Source organism: Myxocyprinus asiaticus, chromosome 20, assembly GCF_019703515.2.
Source record: "Myxocyprinus asiaticus isolate MX2 ecotype Aquarium Trade chromosome 20, UBuf_Myxa_2, whole genome shotgun sequence".
NCBI classification, from domain to species: domain Eukaryota; kingdom Metazoa; phylum Chordata; class Actinopteri; order Cypriniformes; family Catostomidae; genus Myxocyprinus; species Myxocyprinus asiaticus.
Window position 1 is genome coordinate 24,202,341 of NC_059363.1, and position 27,031 is coordinate 24,229,371.

The following is a 27,031-nucleotide window of genomic DNA, read 5'->3' on the forward strand; positions in this document are numbered from 1 at the left end:
CACCGTTAATTTTACAGTAACATGCTGGCAACCCTGCTGCCAATTCTTTACTGTTTTTTTATGAGAAAATCTTTAACGGTGTATGTTAGCTGTTTGAGTTTACCAATTAACTTCACTCATCTATTTTGGCCTACTGTATAAAAAAAAAAAAAAAGGAAAGAAAAATCGATTTAAATAATATGTTTTTGAAGTGTTATTGAAAATCAGTCTTCAGTTGATGTTTTTCCAGCTGTGAATTAAATTTGCATCCTGCCAGTTACGGAACTGAACAGGATTCAACTTGCGGGAAAAAACAAACAACTTATATACTTATATTATATACAACTTATATTGACATCATTTTCTGGAATTTTCCAAGCTGCTTAAAGGCACAGTTAACTTAGTGTATGTAAACTTCTGACCCACTGGAATTGAGATATAGTCAATTAAAAGTGAAACAATCTGTCTGTAAACAGTTGTTGGAAAAATGACTCATGTCATGCACAAAGTAGATGTCCTAAATGACTTGCCAAAACTACAGTTTGCTAATATGAAATCTGTGGAGTGGTTAAAAAAATGAGTTTGAATGACTTCAACCTAAGAGTATGTAAACTTCTGACTTCAACTGTAAACTGTATTTGAATTTTTAAAGAGAACTTTCAGAGATGTTGGCAATAATTTTCAAAAGCAATAGACAAACTGTAGGGAAAGAGCTTCCTCTTTAATTGCATTAACTGGGACAAGATCCTACTGTTTACTTGTATGACACCTTGTGGGTAAAGAGAGTTACAGCTCTGCTGTAATCAGAGATAGCAGAAGAATGAATAGCTGCCTAGAATTAAGTTATTGACACTTTTGCTAAATTGTTCCTCTTAACACAGGTGAAACGTAGTCTTCCATGAGCCAGGTAGTCAACAAATTATTAGTCCAAAATTTAGCAGTACTGGTAAATTATATTAAAAAGGCAATCATTCAACCACATCCTTAGAGGAAAAAACATTTTCCACAAAAATAAATAAATACAAAATTGGACCATGGCAGCTGTTAAGTTATAAAGTTGTATACAGTAGTTTATATAACACAAGCCATGTCTATGTAGCCTCCATTGTCATTTTCAGGTTTGTTAAATTGTGCATTGCTGAATGGCTCAACACAGTGTGCTTTCACCAATGACAAAACATGGTGCTATTATATGCACTTAAAATACCACACTCTGACATTTTATGCTTCATTAATAACAACTTTGTCTGGATAAAATGAAACAATATTTTAATTAGTGTGATTTCCAACAATAGCTAAATAAACAATATAAAACAGAAACACTTTTACCAGACAAAACATATACAAAATGGATTATCATACTTCACTACCCTTTCTCTGAATCTGAGCATAGCTGAGCCAAACCCACGTGATGGAGGACAGGATTTTGGTCATAACTCAATTTGGACAAAAATGTGTAGTTACTGCGTTTTACCTTTGCATGGCAGATTAGCTATATGGAGCATTTTGAAGGTGTAATTCTAATTACCATAGCCTATATAAGTTATCGCGTAATGGTAATTGCAAATTTATAATGGCATTTACAATTTAATTATTTAATAATAATAATAATAAAACATTCCTTTTTTTTCTTTTTAGCTTCTATACTATAGCTACTCTTGGAACTTGGCAGTGCGCTACTGCAGATATTGCTCACTTTTGTGTGAATTGTTTGTTGTTCCTCAAGTCACTGGATAAAAGCGTCTGCTAAAGGACTAGGCTAAATGTAAACATAATACTGTAAATCATGCTCATCACAAAAAATAAAATAAATTATCAACATATCATTCATTATTAAAGATATTAAAACAAACTAGATATAATTTCAAGGACAATATTACAAACACTAGCATAAACAAACATAGCAATGCAGAAAGCCTATAGCATATAAAGCATATTAATAAATTGCTTTTTTTCTAGTCTTATAGTATAAATGTAGGACATGCTTAGTGATTTAATGCTTATTACAATTTCAACATGACCATGAATAAATATTTAAATGTGATTTTAAAAACTATTTTTCTTGTCCTTTAGTATAAATGTTGGACATGCCTAAAGTGATATTACAATTTCAACATGACCATAATTACATTTAATAATTATATTAAAACTTGCTAGATACCAACACATCAGCAATAACTAGAAATGATGTATAAAATGGTTATACCAATTTAACAACACTAGAGAGCAGCATGTGTACTCTTAAAAACATTAGGCCTCAAGTTTTGGCTCAGCTGAGTGGCACGCAGGCACGCACACTCTCTCTCTCTCTCTCTCTCTCTCTCTCTCTCTGGTACAGTGTTGTATTGCACATATCACAAAACTTTCCTGCACTTCCTCTAAAAGGTGGTGGTACACGGTATTAACGTGTAGGTAGGATCTATCAGCCAAGGGCAAAACCCCTATCTTTATCTGTCTATATCTTTATATATGTAGTTTTTTTCTGTCAGGCTAATAAACAGCAAATGTAAACCTTTAAATACTAAAACCTTTGACTGTGTGACTTAACACACTGACTGCTAATTAACTGGAACAAATGTACTTTGTTTACACAATTCAAAGACAATAATCTGGGTAATTCCGTACTTTAGAAGTGTCTAGGAAAAAAAAGGTATGTGTGTTTATTTATTTCACAGAGTGAATACATCACTTAGAATAATGCCTGTAATATATGCAATATCAATTGTACCATACAGGATCCCTAATATACCCTAAAAAACAAACTGAATAATGCAATGGGTTTGGGTGGGTCTGTGGATCCTCTTTAATTTATGGGCCAACAGAAGCACAATGGCATCCAACATGCACTAGCACTGAGCTGTTTACATTGAGCAGCATTCAAGGATGCAAAGTCGAGTGTGGCGTATTGTGCTGGGTAAATGGGGGGGAAACAGGTGGCGAGGGGTTGCAGGAGTGAAGACAAATAAGAGAGGTGCAAGAAAATCAGACATAGGAGGAATGCGGCTTCACGCTGTTGGCACCTACTCTGAAATCTCCTGAATCCAAATAAACCTCAGGCGTTGCCAAAAGCTCCAGTCGAGCCGTTTTTCGCACTAAATGCTTTTGACTTGTATCCTAAAATAACTGCATCTATACAACATAATGTTCAATCCTGCTACCACAAGAGCAAGACATGACAAGCCAGCAATACAATCCACAGAGTTTCTTTAGATCTGTAAGGGCTGTGTATTTTGGCAGAGTGGTGACATTTGAGCTATGCGGTTTTGTACTTGCACACGCAACATCTAAAAAAGTGACAGCTCATGAAAGGGGGTTGGGCCTGCCATCCCTATACCTCCAGATTGATGTAAACCATAGATAATCACTGGCGTCTTTGAAACTTGGTAGTAGTGGAATGTAAAAGAAAAAAGCAGATTAACAATTGACAAACACACTTGAGAAACTTTAGATTCTCCTGAAAACTTAAAACATGGAAGCCTTATGTATATACTGTGTATATTTATCGCATATAACATGTACAGTTGAAGTCAGAAGTTTACATACAGTTAGGTTGAAGTCATTAAAACTAATTTTTAAACCACTCCACAGATTTAATATTAGCAAACTATAGTTTTGGCAAGTCGTTTAGGGCATCTACTATGTGCATGACATGAGTCATTTCTCCAAAGCATACAGACAAATTGTTTCACTTTTAATTGACTATATTACAATTCCAGTGGGTCAGAAATTTACATACACTAAATAACTGTGCCTTTTAGCAGCTTGGAAAATTCCAGAAAATTATGTCAAGCCTTTAGACAATTAGCAAATTAGCTTCTGATAGGATGTGTACTGAATTGGAGGTGTACCCGTGGATGTATTTTAAGGCCTACCTTCAAAAGTGCCTCTTTGTTGACATCATGGGAAAATCAAAAGAAATCAGCCAAGACCTCAGAAAAAAAGAATTGTGGACCTCCACAAGTCTGGTTCATCCTTGGGAGCAATTTCCAAATGCCTGAAGGAACCACGTTCGTCTGTACAAATAATAGTACGCAAGTATAAACACCATGGGACCACGCAGCCATCATACCGCTCAGGAAGGAGACGCATTCTGTCTCCTAAAGATGAACGTAGTTTGGTGCAGAAAGTGCAAATCAATCCCAGAACAACAGCTTTGTTTGAAGGAAAAAGGGTGAGGCTTGCAAGCCGAAGAACACCATCCCAACCGTGAAGCATAGGGGTGGCTGCATCATGTTGTGGGGGTGCTTTGCTGCAGGAGGGACTGGTGCACTTCACAAAATAGATAGCATCATGAGGAAGGAAAATTATGTGGATATATTGAAGCAACATCTCAAGACATTAGCCATGAGCTCGGTCGCAAATGGTTCTTCCAAATGGACAATGACCCCAAGCATACCTCCAACGTTGTGACTGAAAAAGCATGTGCAAGCAAGGAGGCCTACAAACCTGACTCAGTTACACCAGTTCTGTCTGGAGGAATGGGCCAAAATTCCAGCAAATTATTGTGAGAAGCTTGTGGAAGGCTACCCAAAATTTTTGACCCAAGTTAAACAATTTAAAGGCAATTCTACCAAATACTAACAAAGTGTTATGTAAACTTCTGACCCACTGGGAATGTGATGAAAGAAACAAAGGCTGAAATAAATAATTCTCTCTACTAATATTCTGACATTTCACTTTTGTTTTTTTTTTGTTTTTTTGGGGGGGGATTTTTCACCTTTTTCTCCCAATTTGGAATGCCCAATTCCCAATGTGCTTTTTTTAAGTCCTCCTGGTCACGTAGTGATTCGCCTCAGTCCGGGTGGCGGAGGATGAATCCCAGTTACCTCCGCGTCTGAGACAGTCAACCCATGCATCTTATCACGTGGCTTGTTGAGCACATTGCCACGGAGACATAGCGCATGTGGCGGCTTCACACCATCCACCGCGGCAACCACACTCAACTCACCACGCGCCCCACCGAGAACGAACCACATTATAGCGACCATGAGGAGGTTACCCCATGTGACTCTACCCTCCCTAGCAACCGGGCCAATTTGGTTGCTTAGGAGACCTGGCTGGAGTCACTCAGCACACCCTGGGATTCGAACTAGCGAACTCCAGGGGTGGTGGCCAGCGTATTTTACAACTGAGCTACCCAGGCCCCTGACATTTCACATTCTTAAGCATCATCAGTTTCGAGCTCTGTTAGCTGAGCTGTCATCACAGTACTATGACATACAGTACTTCTCACAAGTATGTTGGTTGAGTCGCGGCACAGTTTTGAAGCAGTTCTTTAATTTGCATCAGGTTATTCAGAATTTCATGAGTGAGAAAGGCAAAGCACTTAAAGAGCTTGAAGATCCTCATTGGCTGATGGACCTTGCTTTCTTTGTTGATCTTACTGAGCAAATGAACATTTTAAGTAGGAAACTTCAAGGACCCAAACAGGTTGTCACAAGAATGCAAGAGGAAATAAGTGCTTTTAAAGCAATGTTGAATTTGTTGGAAAGGCAAACCGTTGGAGGAAATTTGGCTTACTTTCCCTCTTGCCGAGAAGTTCTTGAAATGCACAAAGATGCATTTCGGAAAGAAAGCTGCATGCGTTACAGTGCAAAACTGTCAGACTTGTTAAAAGAATCTGAACGCCGCTTCTTAGACTTCTAGTCACACCGGGAGATATTTAAGTTATTTGCTAATCCATTCAGTGCAGATATCACGACAGTCCCGGGGGATCTTCAGATGCAGATTATTGATTTGCAAAGCAAGGATAATCTCAGGGATAAGTACTCTGCAATGCCATTGCAAGACTTTTACCAAAATATCCCAACAAACTACTTCCCAAAGCTAACAGAGCTTTATACCAAAATTCTGAGCCTTTTCGGAAGCACTTACATTTGCAAACAGCTCTTTTCCATAATGAATGTGAACAAATCGAAAGACAGGTCAAGGCTCACAGATGAGCATCTGTCTGCAATACTGCGTGTTGCCACTGCTCGAGATATCTCACCTGATATCCCAAAACTAGTGAGGGGGAAGAACTGCCAGGTGTCAGGACAGAAGTTTTGAAAGGTAAAATCTTTTTATATCTTAGGCTAACTATGTGTGGAAAACAAGACTTCATTAAGTTAGGTAGTTATACTTCCTAATTATTAGTTATTTTAAGACTGTATAACAGTATGCAATTATACACACAATACAGGTGTTGTTTTATCTTTTATCATTAGATGGCCCTCGACAATAAGGTGCTGTCAGAAATGGCCACTAAGTCTAAATTACTTTGACTCCCCTGATATATATGTATATGTAAAAGATTTTATGTAAATTAGCCCTGACTCTTTTCAGTCAATAAAGTGATAGTTCATCCAAGAATGACAATTCTGTCATTATCAGAATCAGAATGAGCTTTATTGTCAAGTGTTCTCATGTACACAAGGATTTTTTTTGGGGTGATAGAAGAAACAGTTGCACACAGAACATTACATTGAGACACAGGATATAAAACAAGGTAAGATTATAAATAGACATACAAATAATAGGACATATAACAGAATGGTGTATGTACGTGTGCAAGTGGTAATGTGCAAAGGCTGGGGTATGTACAGTTATTGAATTAAATATGTGAATTTACATATGTACATTAGATATCATGAGGCAGTTTAATTGTTCATGTGGTAAATGGCCTGAGGGTAAAAACTGTTCTTGTGCCTGGATGTCCTGGCGCTCAGTGCTCTGTAGTGCCGGCCAGAGGGCAACAGTTCAAAGAGGGACTGGGGCAGGGTGTGTGGGGTCCAGAGTGATTCTACCTACACGTTTCCTCACTCTGGAGATGTACAGGTCTTGGAGGGTGGGCAGGGGGGCACCAATAATCCTCTCAGCAGTCCTGACTGTCTGTTGTAGTTTCCTTGGCTGAACCAAACCGACAAATTATAGATGTACACAGGACAGACTCAATGATGGCAGACTAGAACTGTGTCAGCAGCTCCTGTGGCAGGTTGAACTTCCTCACCTGGCGAAGGAGTGTGGGGTATTTCTCCTGAAGTCCACTATCATCTCCACTGTTTTGAGTGTGTTCAGTTCAAGGTTGTTGTGACTGCACCAGACAGCCAGCTGTTCAACCTCCTGTCTGTATACAGACTCGTCACCGTCACGGATAAGGCAGATGACCGTGGTGTAGTCTGCAAACTTCAGGAGCTTGACAGTGGGGTCCTTTGCAGTGCAGTCATTCGTGTACAGGGAGAAGAGCAGTGGAGAGAAAATGCATTCCTGAGGAGCACCAGTGCTAAAATAGAGGGTCCCGGATGTGAGTTTACCCAGTCTCACTAGCTGCTACCTATCTGTCAGAAAGCTGGTGATCCATCGACAGATTGGGGTAGGCACGGAGAGCTGGGTCAGTTTGACTGAGAGAAGATCAGGCATGATGGTATTGAAGGCTGAACTGAAGTCCACAAATAGGATCCTTGCATAAGTTCCAGGTCTGTCGAGGTGTTGCAAGATATAATGCAGTCCCATATTGACAGCATCATCCACAGACCTGTTTGCTCGGTAAGCAAACTGAAGGGGGTCCAGCAGGAGTCCAGTGATGTCCTTCAGGTAGGCCAAAACCAGTCTCTCAAATGACTTCATGACCACATACATGAGAGCGACAGGCCGGTAGTCATTAAGTCCTGTGATTTTTTGGGGACCGGAATGATTGTGGAGCATTTGAAGCAGCAGGGAACTTTACACTGCTCCAGTGATCTATTGAAGATCTGTGATGGGGGCCAGTTGGTCAGCGCAGACTTTCAGACAGGCAGGTGAAAAACACCGTCTGGGCCTGAAGCTTTCCTAGTCATTTGTAACCAAAAGACCTAGCACACATCCTCCTCACAGATCATAAGTGCAGATTGAGAAGCAGGTTGGGGGTTCCAGGAGGTGTTGGTGTGTGTGAAGTGAAGATCAGAGCGGGGGAGGGGTGTGAGACTGGGCTTTTCAAACCTGCAGTAAAACACATTCAGTTCAGCAGCCATTAGTTGATTCTCTACAGAGCGAGGGGGAGCTGTCTTGTACTTGGTGATGCTTTTCAGGTCTTTCCACACAGATGCAGGATCGTTGGCTGAAAACTGGGTTTTCAGCTTTTCAGAGTAGCTTCTTTTAGCCACTTTGATCGCCTTAGTAAGTGTGTTCCTGGACTGGTTGTACAATATTTTATCCCCACTTCTGTAAGCATCCTCTTTGGCATGACGAAGCTGACTTTTCCTGTAAACCATGGTTTATCGTTATTGAATGATAAAAATGTCCTAGTAGGGATGCACATATCCTCACAGAAACTGATATATGATGTCACAGTATCTTTGAGCTCGTTCAGGTCAGTGGCTGCAGCTCCAAAAACACTCCAATCAGTGCAGTCAAAACAGTCTTGTAGTTCCAGCTCTGCTTCATTAGTCCATCTCTTTACACTCCTTACTACAGGCTTAGCTGATTTTAGTTTCTGCTTGTAGGTCGGGAGAAGATGAACCAGACAGTGATCAGAGAGTCCTAAAGCTGCACGTGGGACAGATATGCATCCTTTACAGTGGTGTAGCGGTGGTCCAGTATATTTCTGTCTCTGGGTGGAGCATGTGATGTGTTGATTGTATTTTGGCAGTTCACGGGTGAGGTTAGATTTATTAAAATCTCCCAGAATAATAACTGAGTCCGGGTGTTGTTGCTCCGTCTCTGTGATTATTTTCTTATCCTCATGTTGTTTCAAACCCATCTGACTTCTGCAGAACACCAAAGGATATATTTCAAAGGATGTTCTGTTCGCAGATTTTAATACAATAGCAGTTGATAGTAGCTCACTTTAAATCTTAAAAAAGCACCAATTTAAGTAGTCCACGCAACTCATGCATCCTATTCCATGTCTTTTGAAACCAGTGAGGTTTGATGTTATTGATGTGTCATCAAATATTTGATTTGTGACCCATTTAAAGATGTTTATTGCTGATTTGATTTGAGGGTGAACAACTTAAATTTCAGTCTGTTCTGTCTGACTGTATGCCTTTAGAAGACCTGGTATATGACACTAGTAGTCGTGTGGACTACTTTGACACTTTTGAGTTTTAAATTGAATCACTTAATTATAGTAACAATATTCTTTTAAATATCTACTTTTGTGTTTCACAGAAGAAAGTTGGTCATTTTGGTTTGAAAAGATATGAGGGCGAGTAAATAATGACAGAATTTCATTTCTGAGTGAACTATTCCTTGAATATTGAATATGTGTAGATTAAATTTTTTTGGTTATTTTTTTTATTTCACACATTTACTCATAGATGTACCTTTTTGTACGTGTATTTTGGAGATGTTTTGGGAACAGATTAAAAGAGTAGAAATCAGTTACAGTATGTTTTTTTCTATGACCCCATTTACACCTGGTATTAAGATATGTCCCGGGTGATCTGATCACATGTGGTCAGGTGAGACACATCTCTGTTTACACCTGGTCGCTTAAATGCGTCTCCTGTGACCACTTGTGATTCGATTTGGTGGGGAGGTACTCTGTTTCATGACGACATACATCAATCACTATGTAAGTGTGTTACTGCATGACATTAAAGCGCAACAAAATCAGAAAAGACAAAGAAAGCACGAAAAACTGTGCTATTTCTTCCTATCACAAAACGTTTTAGACCCTGTTTAAACCTTTATTTAGCGCTGACCATATGTGATCAGATCACCCAAAATGCATCTTAATACCAAGTGTAAATGGGGTCTATGCTGGATTACTACTGTATGACTGTATACTAATCCAATTGGGAAATTGGGACGACAACTAACAACCTGAATCCAACAGATATTGTTCACTCTGAAGAAAAAGGGAAAGCTAACAATTTATAGCCACAACTGCATTATGTTTCTGGAAACCACCAGAAAATAACAGATACAGCTTGCGTGGTGCAAAGTCATTACACTTAACAGTTTCCCTTTATAGACGAAACAGTCTTTAGAAATGAGGGTGGTTCTCTAAACACCTTTTCCTAAGGCCAGTGATCCATCTAAATGACTAAATTATTTACGGCAATAATGATCTTCAGGGTAAGGAGTGCTTATGAAACAGTGAGGAGTGAGAGTTTTCAGCTCTCATTTTTCACAAATGATATCATGATAACTGGGGCGGGAGTGTGTCTGCCAGTAAAATAACACACAATGCAAACACACACCCAGGGATTTTTTTTTTTTCCAGCGTGTAGCAATACAGAAGTATCTTTTTCTGACTCATCTTTGAAAGAATAGTCAACATTATCATATTATGATGGCCTCTTTCTAGTAACTTCTATGAAAGTGGATAGGATACACATTCAAACAATGGGATGTGTGTATTTTTCAATGTTAAAATACTCCCCAATCCTATCCAAATTTAAAATGCAGAGACTAGTATGGGGCCATTCACACCAAACACATTTTTGCGATCATTTTTCTATGTTAGCCTGTGTTAGATGGATGTTACAATGAAATTCAACTGTCTCAAGACAGTGGTGTTCTGTTGTATTTGTTGCTCTCTGTAGCTTTTTCAATGCAAGAATGTGTTGAATCTGAATTGCCCTTCAACTATTTGAAGGTCAATAATAACACTTCACCTTCAACTGAAAAAAAACAAAACAAAAAACAAAAAAAAACATAAGTTGCCTTTAAATGCCAACAATCAGATCAGCTATTGGTCTGTAAGGCCTTTTGCTGTCTCCAATTGCATTGTTCTGTAAAGTTTTTTGCTGTGCCAATATAAATCAGCAAAACAACAAAAACATTCAGCTGTTGTCCTGACATTCTGATGAAGTCATCCAGTGCTTTGACACAAGACAGACTTACCTGTCTGCTTATCCTGAATTAAGTGATGACAACTCTTTTGTCAGTGAGTGGTTTTGAAAGATATGTCAGCTAGTTGGACAACTATGGTGCATCGGTTCCCTGCATAATTCATATCATCTAGTTCTATTATGTATGATTTTTCTATGGCCAAAGGACTGCTGTTGGCTGTTAGTTTGGTCTTTTTTGGCACACCTGGGGCACAGTTATGCATGAAAACTGCTTACAGTTGAAGTCAGAAGTTTACATACACCTTAGCCAAATACATTTAAACTCAGTTTTTTCACAATTCCTGACATTTAATTGTAGAAAACATTCCCTGTCTTAGGTCAGTTAGGATCACTACTTTATTTTAAGAATGTGAAATGTCAGAATAATAATAGAATGATATATTTCAGCTTTTATTTCTTTCATCACATTCCCAGTGGGTCAGAAGTTTATATACACTTTGTCAGTATTTGGTAGCATTGTCTTTAAATTGTTTAACTTGGGTCAAAGGTTTTGGGTAGCCTTCCACAAGCTTCTCACAATAAGTTGCTGGAATTTTGGCTCATTCCTCCAGACAGAACTGGTGTAACTGAGTCATGTTTTTAGGCCTCCTTGCTCGCACACATTTTTTCAGTTCTGCCCACAAATTTTCTATCGGATTGAGGTCAGGGCTTTGTGATGGCCACTCCAATACCTTGACTTTGTTGTCCTTAAGCCATTTTGCCACAATTTTGGAGATATGTTTGGGGTCATTGTCCATTTGGAAGACTCATTTGCGACCGAGCTTTAACTTCCTGGCTGATGTCTTGAGATTTTGCTTCAATATATCCACATAATTTTCCTTCCTCATGATGCCATATATTTTGTCAAGTGCACCAGTCCCTCCTGCAGCAAAGCATCCCCACAACATGATGCTGCCACCCCCATGCTTCACGGTTGGGATGGTGTTCTTCGGCATGCAAGCCTCACCCTTTTTCCTCCAAACATAACGATGGTCATAATGGCCAAACAGTTAAATATTTGTTTAATTAGACCAGAGGACATTTCTCCAAAAAGTAAGATCTTTGTCCTCATGTGCACTTGCAAACTGTAGTCTGGCTTTTTTATGGTGGTTTTAGAGCAGTGGCTTCTTCCTTGCTGAGCAGCCTTTCATGTTATGTCGATATAGGACTCGTTTTACTGTGGATATAGATACCTGTCTACCTGTTTCCTCCAGCATCTTCACAAGGTCCTTTGCTGTTGTTCTGGGGTTGATTTGCACTTTTCACACCAAACTATGTTCATCTCTAGGAGACAGAATGTGTCTCCTTCCTGAGCAGTATGATGGCTGCATGGTCCTATGGTGTTTATACTTGCATACTGTTGTTTGTACAGATGAACGTGGTACCTTCAGGCATTTGGAAATTGCTCCCAAGGATGAACCAGACTTGTGGAGGTCTTGGCTGATTCCCCATGATGTCAAGCAAAGAGGCACGGAGTTTGAAGGTAGGCCTTAAAATACATCCACAGGTACACCTCCAATTCAGTATACCTCCTATCAGAAGCTAATTGTCGACATAATTTTCTGGAATTTTTCAAGCTGCTTAAAGGCACAGTTAACTTAGTGTATGTAAACTTCTGACCCACTGGAATTGTGATATAGTCAATTAAAAGTGTAACAATCTGTCTGTAAACAATTATTGGAAAGATTACTCATGTAATGCACAAAGTAGATGTCCTAAATGACTTGCCAAAACTATAGTTTGCTAATATGAAATCTGTGGAGTGGTTAAAAAAATTCATTTTAATGACTTCAACCTAAGTGTGTGTAAACTTCTGACTTCAACTGTATGTACCTAGTAAAGCTGTCAATTAAAACCATACCCATAATGTTTTTGTTGTCAGGCATTTGGTAATTTAAAATTACTACGGGACAACCAATAGCATAACATAATTTAACAAAATCCAGTAATTAAACATTACAGAGGGGGATTGGACTTCTGTTTTCATTTGAAAGACATGAACAATGAAACCTTGTCTTCAGTAGTCTCTAACTGTCTGGATCATGCTGAGGCAAGTGCACTTTTTAATCAATTATATTTATTTATGCAACTGAATCAACAGAGATAAAAATAACTGCACAAATACACCACAATGGCAACTAAATTAATTAAAGTGTAAACACAGGAAATGAGAGATATCAGCTAATCATTCTAATGATGCATGCTTCGGGCTACTGTTTGAGCAAGGGAAGAGGAGATGATATGAAAATTGCACATATTAATTTAGTTCTTACAATCTAATTTTAGCGTTTTTCAATGAGTCAAGTGGTTTGCTCATTGAAATTACTAAGAGTTTATCAAGTATCATTCATTTATGAAATTAGAAAGTATGCAAATGTGCAGACAATATTTTAAGTGCCATTTTAAAGGTTCCTTCATATGCGTTTGACTGCAGGCATTTATGGCAGGGTTCAACAAAAAGAACGGCCAGATATTTCCAGATTTCCTTAGAAATGTAATATTGAACATTTTGTATTTTCTTTTCTTTTTGTACAGATAACAATATTTTTCTTTTTCCCTGACACATTTAAATATGTTGCAAAAAATGTAATTATTTTTTGTGGTCAGACCGGTGAAAAAGTTGCCAGGGCAAGTGGAAAAACTCCTTGTTGAGCCCCGCATTAGTTTAAGAATGACTTTATATGGAGCAGCAAACCCACATCATGTATTTATGATCACAGAATGTGTCTTGAGTTTATATGAGCCCTAAAGCATGCTTCATCCTAAATAATATGCAGTTGTGCAAGGCAAGGACATCAGAAGCAAGCACGACCCCATGCCATGAACCTTGAAGAAATTGTTCTGATGGCACTGCTGTTTTTCCAGTGGGGTTTCTTCTAACCATGAAGAGAAAACCCCTGGAAAGCCGTGACACTGTCACAAACACATTTAGACACATTTAAGAAGTTTTACCTCTAGCTTCCAATGGTCATAATTGATATGAACACAGTCTACTATTTATATTACAGTATACAACTCTTTACTCCTGTATACATGCGGCTCGGTCAGTAAGCGGCTTTCTCCACAGCAATGTAATTTCCCCGCGACGCTTGTCTAAATAACAAACATGTGATACGAGGGAGACTTCGCTATTTTATTCTCAGTTGCTTTGCTTTATTTCTAGATATTCCAGAGTTGTTGCTCTGTTTATTTCCTTAACTTTCTATTGCGAACTGCAGCGGAATTGAGGCACAATAGTGGCGTTTCCCTCTTGCGTAAAACTCCGGGATTCCCACAGTACCTAGACAATTCCTGGCCATAATGTCTAAAATGTAAGTTACTCGATATTAACTTCATTGTGTTCATGCTGTTGTACTGAATTACAGAAGGCTGAATTAAGCTGTAATTCAGTACAACATCAAGATTACATGTGTGATATTGCTTTTCTACAACAGTTCAATGGACAAGAAGTTAATATCAAGTAACTTTATTGCCATTTTTATTTTTAGTCAAACAATATCAGCTGCGCGACGCACAGATTGACAGTCTGTCTGAAATGCCACGAACACAGACAAGCATAGTGATGCAAAGAGCGAAGCGCCCCAGTGCTATTATAATAAATATCATCACTCTTGGAATTCCACTTGGCCAATCAGATTAGAGGACCAAGACTCATTTTTGCATAATTTAAAAATTGCTATTACAGTCCTGTTAGCTAAAAAGTAGCCATCCTAGTTTAATACATTACATTTAAGGTTTTTGGTTGACTGCTGTCCAATTTATTTCCATTTTTAGTATAGGGAATCTGCCAAATGTTTTAATACTCAGGTATGTACGTGAGCGAAACCCACCAGTCCTGAATCCATCTACACTTACCATCTTTAAGCAGGTGCCCTTTTAAATGTCTTCCAGCTGGATGATAGTGTTATCTTGCTGTGGGAAAGAATGTTTGCACTGCAGCTGACTTCTGACATGGCAAAAGAGCACAGAGGCCCTTCCTGAGTACAGGGAGACGGGAAAGCAGCCAGTATCCAGTACATGGCTTCTTTCTAAATCTTCCCAGCCAGTCAGAGTAGCTTTCTCCGAAACGGGGCAGGCACAGCTGCTCCGTAACATGTTTTTTATCTAATCCCTATAATTCAACTTTAAACATGGGCCTTTAGGAACCTAATGAAAATAAATGTGACTACTAGTGGAGTTGAATTGACGAGAACGCGAATCACATGCCGAGCTGATTAATGAAAGAATTTCACACAGCATTGGGAGGTTCTTCTCCTGCATTTCTGCAATTTAATTACACGTCGCTAATCTAGCAGTTTTTATCCATTTTAACATTTATTGCATGATGCATGACCACATTGTCATCTTTATTCTCCCATGTATTTCATGTTGTTTTAAAAGGTGACTGATTAACCTCAGCATATGCAAAGAGGAATTACTCCTTTTGTTCAGATTTTGTGCTTGATAATATGTTTGAACACGTTTAGTGGTGTACAAGATATACAGTAAAATCCTCTTCTGTTATTTTATTAAGTCACTGGTGTGAAGAGCCTTATTTACAATAAAAATAACACTGCTTAAGTAGTGGAAAAAAGCAAACTTGAAAACTTGTCAAAAACTAAGCATATTTTCTCATGGTTTTATTAGCTATGTTTTAAGATTTTGTAAATAGAAATACTGTATACAGAATATATGTTTGATCCTTTAGCCCTGATGGAAACCTGAAATTGTGAGGAATGGTATGATATTTGTTAAGCCTTTTAAACAAATATCATTCAAAGCTTGAAGGTAAAGTGTGTCATTTTTTGTCAAAATACTTTCTCCTATCTTAGCTCAATATGCAGAGATGACAATAAGTAAACCATTTGAAGGCTGATTTCCCCCAAAAGTGTAAACACTATGGCTCTATGGCACATCAAAACATTGCACATTTTTTTTTTTGAGGATCCTGATCAGCCCGACATAGCAACATTAGCTTAAGCGATGGAGTAAGTTTGGGGTGCGACTATCTTTTTGTTTGACCATTTGCAAATCAAGAATTTCACACACCATTGCACTTGTGTATATGGCTGTGTGACAATAAAGTGATTTGATTTGATTTTGATTTGCAGTCAGGGGTAGTGTTTGGGCAAACCTGTTTGAAAACTGGAAATATTTTTGCATTCCATTTGGTGATACTAGCGCATCAGAAAATACACACACTTCTGCAAAATCACTCACCTGAGCTTGCAGAATCCCAGTTTAAGACAAAGTTCTGATAGACAGCTGGCTTCACAGCTGCAGAAGCTGTGGAAATATGAATTATCAACACCACAACCATAAAAGAGGCACTTTAAAAAGTATTAATGTCATAGACATGAAAATAACATTTCAGACAATGTCTTAACAGGACATCCCTTCACTAGTACACAAAAACTATGCACATTTTTAAGACCTGTGCATAAGGCAAAGATCATTCAGTCACTATATTTCTACTCCAAATGATGAAATGTGTGCAGATATGAGAGGCCACTCAGTGTCTTACCCTCTGTCCTGGGTGTGTAAGAGGCAGCACTCTGTGTGGGAGGACTTGGTCTAACTGGTGCTGAACTCATCTGTGAAATCAAAGACACCCAAAAACAAATCAGTGGGCTTGTCTGTCACCCAGTGACCTTGATAAACAGAGACCAACACTAAAGCCATAAAATGTCAGTTGTTTCAATTCAGTGAAAGAACAGTGAAAGCACTTCTTCAGAATGCTTACTCCAGTGATCAAATTGTTGATCAAGCTCAATGTTTGCACCTCATGAAAATCTTTAACTTAATTTAGCATATTCATAGCGTATGAGCAATTAAAGCTGCATTTATAAGTGTCATTGTGAGATCTCTAGTTACAAAATGGAGCTGCGTCAAAACAGTATATGTGCTTTAACTTTTGATTGACATTCCAATTTATATACTGTAGCTAAATTAATATAAGTTTTCATCCAAAGAATGTTTTTTGGTCAAGTTTGTTTTTTTGTCACAGAGCCTCATTGACCAAAATATAGCACTTAAAATATAACGTGAAGAGTGGAAGGCCCATATTACTGTCATCTGCAGTGTTTTATTATAGTCTGATTTATAATAGCTATTAAATGAAGCTCACAATTACTTTTCTAATGTGTCGAAAGACTTTGTCAGCGGATTTTACCTCTTGGGCTTTATTTAGGTATCATTTCTTAATTTCTTCATTCCAAACCCATAATAGAACTGCTGCATACTTGTGAAAAGTATTTGTACTTTACTGTTTACCACCAGGGGTATTCCTATGAGCTTCATGTATCACTCAAATGAACAAACTGAATAAAAAAAAATAACTTTCATTTTAATGAACAAATTGAAGCAAGGCTTGTGTCAGAGAAAATAGTGGGACTTCTTATAATTAAATAAAGCTAGGGAGCATTTGAAATATTGAGTGATGTTGTCAGTCAAATTTATTAGTTATTTCCAACTGTGTGGGGAATATTTATTTTGTTGCAAATTTGCTGACACGGTTGAGCAGTGGGAAACCAAAACTACATAAGATGTTAGTTAACGGAGAAAAAAAAAAAACACTGGCTAAAATCAGGCTCATCTGTGGGAGCCAGATCCCCTCTGGCTATACAGCATAAATATATTGCCAATATGAGTTATCTGTGTATAATACAAGCAGGGGCGCCTTAACGCACAGGCTTATATGGGCTGAAGCCCAGGGGCTTACAACTCCCATGTGGCCCAGCTCGCGGCCATGTGGCCCATTTTCCCCAATCCATAAACGCTCTCAGCGGGAGACGCGGTTGTTAACATGGTGACAGTGCGCAACCGTTAAAGGTGTCTGTGTAGTTCTTGTTCAATGCACAGCATTTATTAATCTTAATTTTAACATATAACAATACATTTTTAAAATCAAGTTGTATTTTTTAATATTAATCCAATATGAACTAACATGAATTAACAATGAACAATTTTATTTTTATTAACTAAAATTAACAAGGATTAATAAATACTTTAAATATATATATATATATTTATGTTGCCTTTTTCTAACTTTATGTGAATGAAAAGACACAAAGTCGCCCGTTTTCTCATTGGAAGTAGGTACATTTCAAAATATCACTGTCCTGGTCACAAAAGAAAAGTCTGTGGGAAAATAGCCATTTTCTATACTTTTGAGGCATAAGCAATTAGGAAATAACATTTACTACCCAGGAACAAAAATTGTGTTACATCGTGTAATCACTTATAGAAAATATTGAAAATTACTTAAATACTTTTTGCAGAAAAAAAATTATGACCAAATTAATGTGGAGCACATCTTTTGGCTTTCATGATATTCTTTTGCATGCTTCATTTTGAGGTAAAATAAATTGCTTGTATTAAGAGTGATTATCGTTGCGCGACAGTTTGACAATTAAATTTTTCTACTCTATGATGGCTTTTGTAAACCAACACCACCTTTGTTGCACCTTTTTTAATAACAAGCTCCTCTTCATTTTCCTGACTCTTCCAGGAAAACAAATAAAGAACTGATGACTCATGTTACACTTCACAGAATTTTATCCAATCAAATGCACACTAGAACGACAATGACCCTTGACTCCCTCCCCCTTCAACCGACCAGCAAAATTGTGACATTCCTAAAGCCTATTGGCTATTTATTTTATTTGATATATGCCACCCAAATGTCATGTTTAAATAGGAAATATGCCAAAACAGGACAGAAAACTCTGCATCAAACAATTTAATTGGCTTTTTAAAAGAGATTTGTAAAGAGAATGTGAAATTGACACAAAATCCTAGTAGGTCTTAAGGTTTTCTATATATATATATATAAATAAAGACATTTGAAAAGTGCACATGCAACAGGGCTGCACAATTAATCCGTAACCACAATAAAATCACGACATGAGCACGTAAAATTTCTAAATCTCAGCAAGCTGCAACTGTATTTATTTATTTTTTTACTCAAATTTTTTGATGTTAAAGTTGCCATTCTGATTGGTGCACATCTTTTGCCCACTGACGAGATTTCACCAATCAGAATGTAGTGCATAAAAAAGTACCAGTGACAGAACAGAAATCAGTAAGATGAATAAAGAACAACAAAAAGGCACAAAAACAACTATCTTGTATGCAAAGACAATTTTCTCCCCTTTGAAATATGTTTTCATCACTGAAATACATTGGACGTATGTTCGAATAAGGAAAAACATTTGCCAAAATCACAATCGCAACAGATCAAAAAAATTGGGATACAATTTTTTTTTGTTCATATTGAACAGCCCTAACATACTGTACACACTGTAGTCGTGCTCTGTTTGACTGAAACCTGGCTTAAACCGGATGAATATATTAGTTTAAATGAATCTGCTCCTCAGGTTATTGTTATAAACATGAGCCTCGTCTGAAGGGTTGAGGAGATGGTGTTGCTACAACAGTGAAGTGTAGTTTTTGATGTTACTCAGAGGACAGGATACAAGTTTCTTTTGAACTAATAATGCTTAATGTGACACCACCAGATATAAATAAAAAAATCTCTGTCGTCTTTTGCCCTTGCTACAGTATATATATCACCTAGACCTTACTCTGGTTTCCTTGGTGAATTTGCAAATTTTCTATCAGATCTAGTAGTTACTGTAGATAGAGCTTTAATTGTTGATGACTTCAACATTCACATAGATAATGAAAATGACACATTGGGATTAGCATTTATCGATATTCTCAACTCTCTTGGAGTCAGACAAAATGTGACAGGACCAACTCATCCCCATAATCATACACTAGATTTAATTCTGTCATATGGAGTTAATGCTGATACTACAGAAATTCTACTGCCGAGCGATGACATCTCAGATCATTACCTCTTTCTTGTTTGTTGCGATCTGTTAATGTCACTCAATTTACTCCATGCTATCCTTCAGGTAGAACTATTCTTTCGACCACTAAAGATAGCTTCACTAATAATCTTCCAGAATTGTCTCACATACTCAGTAAGGCAAAAAGTCTAGAAGAACTTGATGTAATAACAGAAAATATAAATACAGTCTTCTCTAGCACTCTTGGTAGTGTCACCCCCCTTCGATTAAAGAAAATTCAAGAAAAAAGCCTCATACCGTGGTACAATTATCACACTCGTGCTCTCAAGAGAGCAACTCGGAAAATGGAGCACAAGTGGAAGAATACAAAATTAGAGGTATTTTGCAGTGCATGGTAGTGTCTGTAGCTACAGACAAGCACTAAAAGCTGCCAGGTCAGCATATTTTAGCAAACTCAGAAAATAACCACAACAATTCTAGTTGTTTATTCAGTACTGTGGCTAAATTGGTTAGGAATAAAGCATTGACTGAACCAGGTATTCCGTCACAGCACAATAGTAATGACTTCATGAATTTCTTTACTGATGAAATTGAAATAATCAGAAATTAAATTGGAACAATGCAATCAACTGTCACAGCACCTCAGAAAACAGTGTCTCACAATTTTCCTCATGAGCAACTTCAATCCTTCGCTGTAATAGTTCATGAAGAGCTAACAAAATTATAAAAAAATCTAAAGCCACAACATGTACAGTTGTGCTTAAAAGTTTGCATACTCTTGGAGAACTGGTAATATATGTACCATTTTTAAAGAAAACATCAGTGAGCAGGCAAAACATTTCTTTTATTTGTTATGAGATTCATATTCAACTGTAGGTTATAACAGAATGGCACAATCATAAAACAAAACATGGCAACAAAGAAAAAAATAAAATGACCCCTGTTCAAAAGTCTTCATACCCTTAGTTCTTAATACTGTGTATTGCCCCCTTTAGCAACAATGACAGCATGCAGTCTTTTGTAATAGTTGTCTAAGATGCCCCAAATTCTTGCAGGTGGCATAGCTGCCCATTCGTCTTGGCAAAATGTCTCCAGGTCATGCAAAGTCTTTGGTCGTCTTGCATGAACCGCACGTTTGAGATCTCCCCAGAGTGGCTCGATGATATTAAGGTCAGGAGACTGTGATGGCCACTCCAGAACCTTCATCTTTTTCTGCTGGAACCACTGAAGGGTCAACTTGGCCTTGTGCTTAGGGTCACTGTCATGCTGGAAAGTCCATGAGCATCCCATGCGCAGCTTTTGTGCAGAAGAATGCAAATTGTCTGCCAGTATTTTCTGATAACATGCTGCATTCATCTTGCCATCAATTTTCACAAGATTCCCCATGCCTTTAGAGCTCACACACCCCCAAAACATCAGTGAGCCACCACCATGCTTCACAGAAGGGATGGTATTCTTTTCACTATAGGCCTTGTTGACCCCTCTCCAAACATAGCACTTATGGTTGTGACCATAAAGCTCTATTTTGGTCTCGTCACTCCAAATTACAGTGTGCCAGAAGCTGTGAGGCGTGTCAAGGTGTTGTCATTTGTGGCACTGGCACAGTAAAGGCTTCTTTCTGGCAACTCGACCATGCAGCTCATTTTTGTTCAAGTATCGTCGTATTGTGCTCCTTGAAACAACCACACCAACTTTTTCCAGAGCAGCTTGTATTTCTCCTGAGGTTACCTGTGGGTTTTTCTTTGTATCCCGAACAATTCTTCTAGCAGTTGTGGCTGAAATCTTTCTTGGTCTACCTGACCTTGGCTTGGTATCAAGAGATCCCCAAATTTTCCACTTCTTAATAAGTGATTGAACAGTACTGACTGGCATTTTTAAGGCTTTGGATTCTTTTTATATCCTTTTCCATCTTTATAAAGTTCCATTACCTTGTTACGCAGGTCTTTTGACAGTTCTTTTCTGCTCCCCATGGCTCAGTATCTAGCCTGCTCAGTGCATCCACGTGAGAGCTAACAAACTCATTGACTATTTATACACAGACACTAATTGCAATTTAAAAAGCCACAGGTGTGGGAAATTAACCTTTAATTGCCATTTAAAACTGTGTGTGTCACCTTGTGTGTCTGTAACAAGGCCAAACATTCAAGGGTATGTAAACTTTTGATCAAGGCCATTTGGGTGATTTCTGTTATCATTATGATTTAAAAAGGAGCCAAACAACTATGTGATAATAAATGGCTTCATATGATCACTATCCTTAAATAAAAGACAGTTTTTTGCATGATCAGTCATATTTTCAAAATCAATGCCAAAATTTCACAATTTCTGCCAGGGTATGCAAACTTTTGAGCACAACTGTATGTTAGATCCAATACCAACTAAACTCTAAAAAGTGATATTCCCTGTAATCTCAGAACCTCTTTTTAATATTAACTTCTTGCTATCCGTAGGACGTCCCAAGAAACTTTAAGATGTTATCAAACGGAGAATTGGCTACTTACAGACCGATTTCAAATCTACCATTTATGTCGAAAATACTAGAAAAGGTAGTGTCCTCCCAACTATATTCGTTTCTACAGAGAAATGGAAAATATGAACAATTTCAGTCAGGATTTAGGCCCCATTACAGTACAGAGACTGCACTTATCAGGAGGTACAAATGACTTGCTCTTTTCATCAGATCGCGTCTGCATTTCTCTTCTAGTGCTTTTAGATCTTAGTGCTGCCTTCGACACGATAGATCACGACATTCTCTTGAATAGGAGAATTATGTTGGCATTAGTGTACTTGCATTAGCATGGTTTAGGTCCTATTTATCAGATCGCTACCACTTTGTAGGTGTAAACGAGAAATTGTCAAATCAAACAAAAGTATGGAGTGCCACAGGGATCAGTTTTAGGGCCTCTGCTTTTCCACTTATACATGCTTCCCCTGGGTGATATTATTAGGAATCATGGATTCCACAGTTTCCACTGTTATGCCGAGGATACCCAACTTTATATTTCTTCTAAACCCAATGGAAATTCACAATTCTCCAAATTAACAGAGTGTATCAATGAAATTAAGGATTGGATGGCCAGAAATTTCCTTCTACTTAATTTCGACAAAACAGAGGTACTAATTATATAATAATATAATATAATTTGACTCTCGATGGATGTACTGTTATGTCATCTTCTACAGAGAAGAACTTGGATGTTATATTTTATATTAATTTGTCCTTTGAAAATCAAATTTCCAATGTTTGTAGAACAGCATTCTTCCACCTCATAAATATTGCTAAGTTACAACACATGCTTTCTGTTGCTGATGCCGAAAAACTAATTAATGCGTTCATGACCTCAAGACTAGATTATTGTAATGCATTACTGGGAGGATGTCCAGTAAGTTCAATAAATACACTTCAATTGGTCCAAAAGGCAGCTGCCAGAGTGATGACTAGAACCAAGATATATGATCATATTAGCCACATTTTATTGTTGTTACACTGGCTACATGTTAAATTTTGTATTCATTTTAAAATTCTGTTAACTACATACAAAGCTTTGAATGGTCTAGCTCCACAGTACTTAAGTGACCTTCTGACACACTATATTCCACCACATTCATTACGATCACAAAATTCTGCCTTGTTAATGGTTCATAGAATATCAAAATCCACAAAAGAAGGTAGATCCTTTTCCTATTTGGCTCCTAAACTATGGAATAGTCTCCCTAATACTGTTCGGGATGCAGACACACTCACTCAGTTTAAGTCTAGACTAAAGACTCATCTATTTAGCCAGGCATACACCTAATTTATCCATCAACTCAAAATTAGGCTGCTTTAGTTAATTCTTCCGGAACCAGAAACACCTATCATGATCTGTGACTCTGCATGAAATTGAATGACATCTACGCTAATATTATTCTATTTGTTTCCATGTCTCAACCTGGGGATTCATTTCCCGAGATTACCAGAGCCGGCCAGATCCAGCTCCATTCCTGTTTGGTGTCAGACTCCACTGCTATGGGTCTCTGAGTGATGACGACTAAATGCAGCCAGTGCTAGCCAGACATCACTTCAGTCTTTTACGATGGACTTCAGAGTATGAACTGATGCCAACTCCAACTGTAAGACATCGGATACTTCATATGCCACTGCCTGATCCTTGGACTTAGGACGGACCCCGCCGAACCTCACCGTAATGACCTGCCAGCTGAAATGCGATGCACCTCATTGATCTCTGCCTGCATCACCTTTGTCTATTGATGGACTACACTCTTGAAATGGAATACATAAGACTATCATTTAATTACCAACAAAGCTTTCATCAGCCAACTAACAAAGGACAATGCATCTAATCAGTTCATAATTTTTTTTTTTTTTTTTTTTAAACACTGGACCTTAACACTTACTTCGATTGCTAAACTTAAACCATGACCAGCACTGCACATAAATAACTAATATTGGCATTATATATATATATATATATATATATATATATATATATATATATATATATATATATATATATACAGGGGAATTGGCCACCCCAGTGAGCCTAGTTTCTCCCAAGGTTATTTTTCTCCATTAACCAACTTTAGTTTTGTGTTCCTTGCCACAGTTGCCTTCAGCTTGCTCACAAGGGTTCCAAATACAATTATTTAATATTTATACACAGTTTACAATCATATTTAATCAAACTACACAATGATCACTAAGACTTTATAGATGTTACAGTTTCATTTTTTGTTAAATCATGATTTTCTGTAAAGCTGCTTTGAAACGATGCGTGTTGTGAAAAGTGCTATACAACTAAAAATGACTTGTACAGTACGGACACCTGTCTTTATCTATAATTCTCACAGTATTTTCCTTAAAGGCTCATGCTTGTCAAATTCTGAATGACTGTGTTGCTTGTTAAAAAAGCAGAGGTTGGCAGCAATATCAGTGCTCATTTCTGTATAATGTTTTTAAAAAAAAATTATAAACATTTCAAAGAAAATTGGTCCCTTGTGAAGTGATAAAATTGGAATCAACATAACATAAAAAACCAACTAGGCTATATTTTTAACCTTGAGCCAGAGGAAGAGATTTTCCTTTATTGCTCTCCAAAGATCACTGAAACAACCAATTGAGAATGTTAGAAAGCTTATTTATATTTTAACATGCTGTAAAAGATGTCCATCACTAATGTAAACTGTGAAAAAGTTTCTCCAAACAAATGTGCTTCTACGCACTATTTATAGGAAAACGAAATGAACACAATGCAACTTACAAACTTCTCAATCTGTTCCCTTTCCATTATGTCCACATAGCTTTGGCAGCACATTGAGAAACATAAATAATAATAATAAAAAACAAAATCACAATACCAATTGCACAATGTAAATAAAAATGTTTCTTCCTTAGGCCATAACCTTTGATTTTGATCAAAAGTCAGCCAAGTGACACAGATGAATCCAGAAAAGAAAAAAATGAAACACTTTAGTAATAAAACTGTCATTTCAAATTACAACATCGATACTTAATGGTGGACATTTGCTCAAAGCACCCAGGTTCCCAAGCCATCAATCTATGTACGTTATGCACTCTCTTCTGCCCCCTGGCAACAGCCTGAGGTACTACACAGTGATGTCACCCCTCATACAGTACCTGCCAAGAAGGCCAACAGCCACAGTGAAATTTCCTCCAAGTGTGAGATTGCCCCCTTTACTAAAAGCATCCACAGCTCTTCTCTGATTCAAGATGATGACAAAATCTTATGCCTGGTGATGAAAAAAGAGAGACTTAATATACAGTACAGCCCTGAAGTATGTGGAGAGAGGGCACTTACATTTGAGATGCCTAATTAAAAGCTATCCATTGTGAGAGCTATCTATTGTGATGTAGGGGATTCGCACATTATTACCACACTGACTGAATTAACATACTGACTGGAAAATTATTTGTAGACCACTCAAAATACATGTGAACCATACATACTGTAGACAATGGCCCAAAAAGTATTTGGACACTTAAGACACGATTAAAAGGGGTATGTACACCTGGTCACTATATGCGTTTTTGCTGATCTGACAGCTATCCGACTGAATAAGCACATTCCATTTACACTTGGCCACATCAATGTGTCACTGCCAAACAGATAAAAATCCGATCTTCCATTACTGCGCTACCTGCAAATAAAATGGAGTTCACTTCCATGATTATACTATTCCGGGCAGCAAATTTAAAATAAGTGATTTATTATTTGATTCTTAGTGACTTTGAACAGTGCACATGTGTGTCTGTGGGTGTGCGGTATGTATTTTTCCCCTCTGGGCTTGTCGTAGGTAAGATATGTCCATGCGCATCAGCTGCACTCATTGTCAGTGTTTAGTTTCAGTTACGTTAGTGAACTGATTTGTTTCTTAATCTGTAATTATGTCTTGCACCACGTGTCAAACCACCTCCTAAAGTGGTTTGAATGATCAGATTTATATCAGTCTCAAATCCATCTTAGAGGGCATTCACACTTGGTCTTTTCATGATCGGACAGCAATCCAATCAGCAAAAATGTATGAAGTGACCAAGCGTAAATACCCCCTAAAATGAATGAATGCCTTTGCATTAGCCTATATAAAAAAATATCAAACCGGGTGGCTTTGCTATTACTTTCAAGTAATATACAATAGCACAAACAAACATTTTACAAAAAGAAGTTTGTTTGGTTTCAAACGATAAAGCAATAGATATATTGTTCAAAATTAAGAAGAAACAAAAGTATCTAGACACTTTCTAGTTGTCAAACTTTGCATAAAAGTACAAAGTTAATGTGGTAAACTACACTTGTGGTTTAAAAAAAAAAACTTAAGACCAGTTGGTTAAAAGTGATTGCAAAAATGGCTTATAAGAGTAAAGTTTGTTGTGAGAAAAGCTTAAATAGCATTTGTTTGCAGATGCCACTTAGTTTTAATATTTTGCTTTGAATGCAATGACATCCAGACATTAATAAGTGTAACTTAAGTGTCCAAATACTTTTTGGGCCCTCTGTATATACAACCTCAATTCCAAAAAAGTTGGGACAGAAAGAAAAATGCTAATAAATCAAAAAGGGGTCATTTGTAAATTATATTCACCCTTTGCTATATAGAAAGCACTACAACTACACATGATGTCTTGCCTTGGGAAACGAGTAGAAATAAGATGATGTGAACAGGAGATGTTAAACAGGTGAGGCACTCGTGTTATATTATATAAGGAGCCTCCAAAAACAGCCTAGTCCATTAAGAGCAAGGATCGTTCGAGACTTGTCAATTTGCCAACCGATGCTTCAGCAAATAATCCAGAACTTTGAGAACAATGTTCCCCAAAGACAAATTGGAAGGATTTTGGGCATTTCACCCTCTGCAGTGCACAATATAGTTAAAAGATTCAAGGAATATGGTCAAATCTCAGTGCGTAAAGGGCAAGACGAAAACCACTTCTAAATGTGTGTG

The 27,031-nt window shown here is 37.6% G+C and overlaps 1 long non-coding RNA gene across 2 annotated transcripts in view; it reads right to left on the reverse strand.

Annotated features, from left to right (window-relative positions):
- LOC127411441 (uncharacterized) overlaps positions 1 to 27,031 on the reverse strand; it is a 47,777-nt gene that overhangs the window by 6,994 nt on the left and 13,752 nt on the right. The window contains exons 6-9 of one of the 2 annotated variants that reach the window (XR_007892282.1): positions 25,209 to 25,321; positions 16,279 to 16,348; positions 15,975 to 16,040; positions 6,411 to 8,702 (exon numbers count right to left, since the gene is read on the reverse strand). This is a non-coding gene — a long non-coding RNA (uncharacterized LOC127411441). Of the gene's footprint in view, positions 1 to 6,410; positions 8,703 to 15,974; positions 16,041 to 16,278; positions 16,349 to 25,208; positions 25,322 to 27,031 lie in introns of those variants that run through there. The other variant, XR_007892281.1, reaches the window with a different exon arrangement.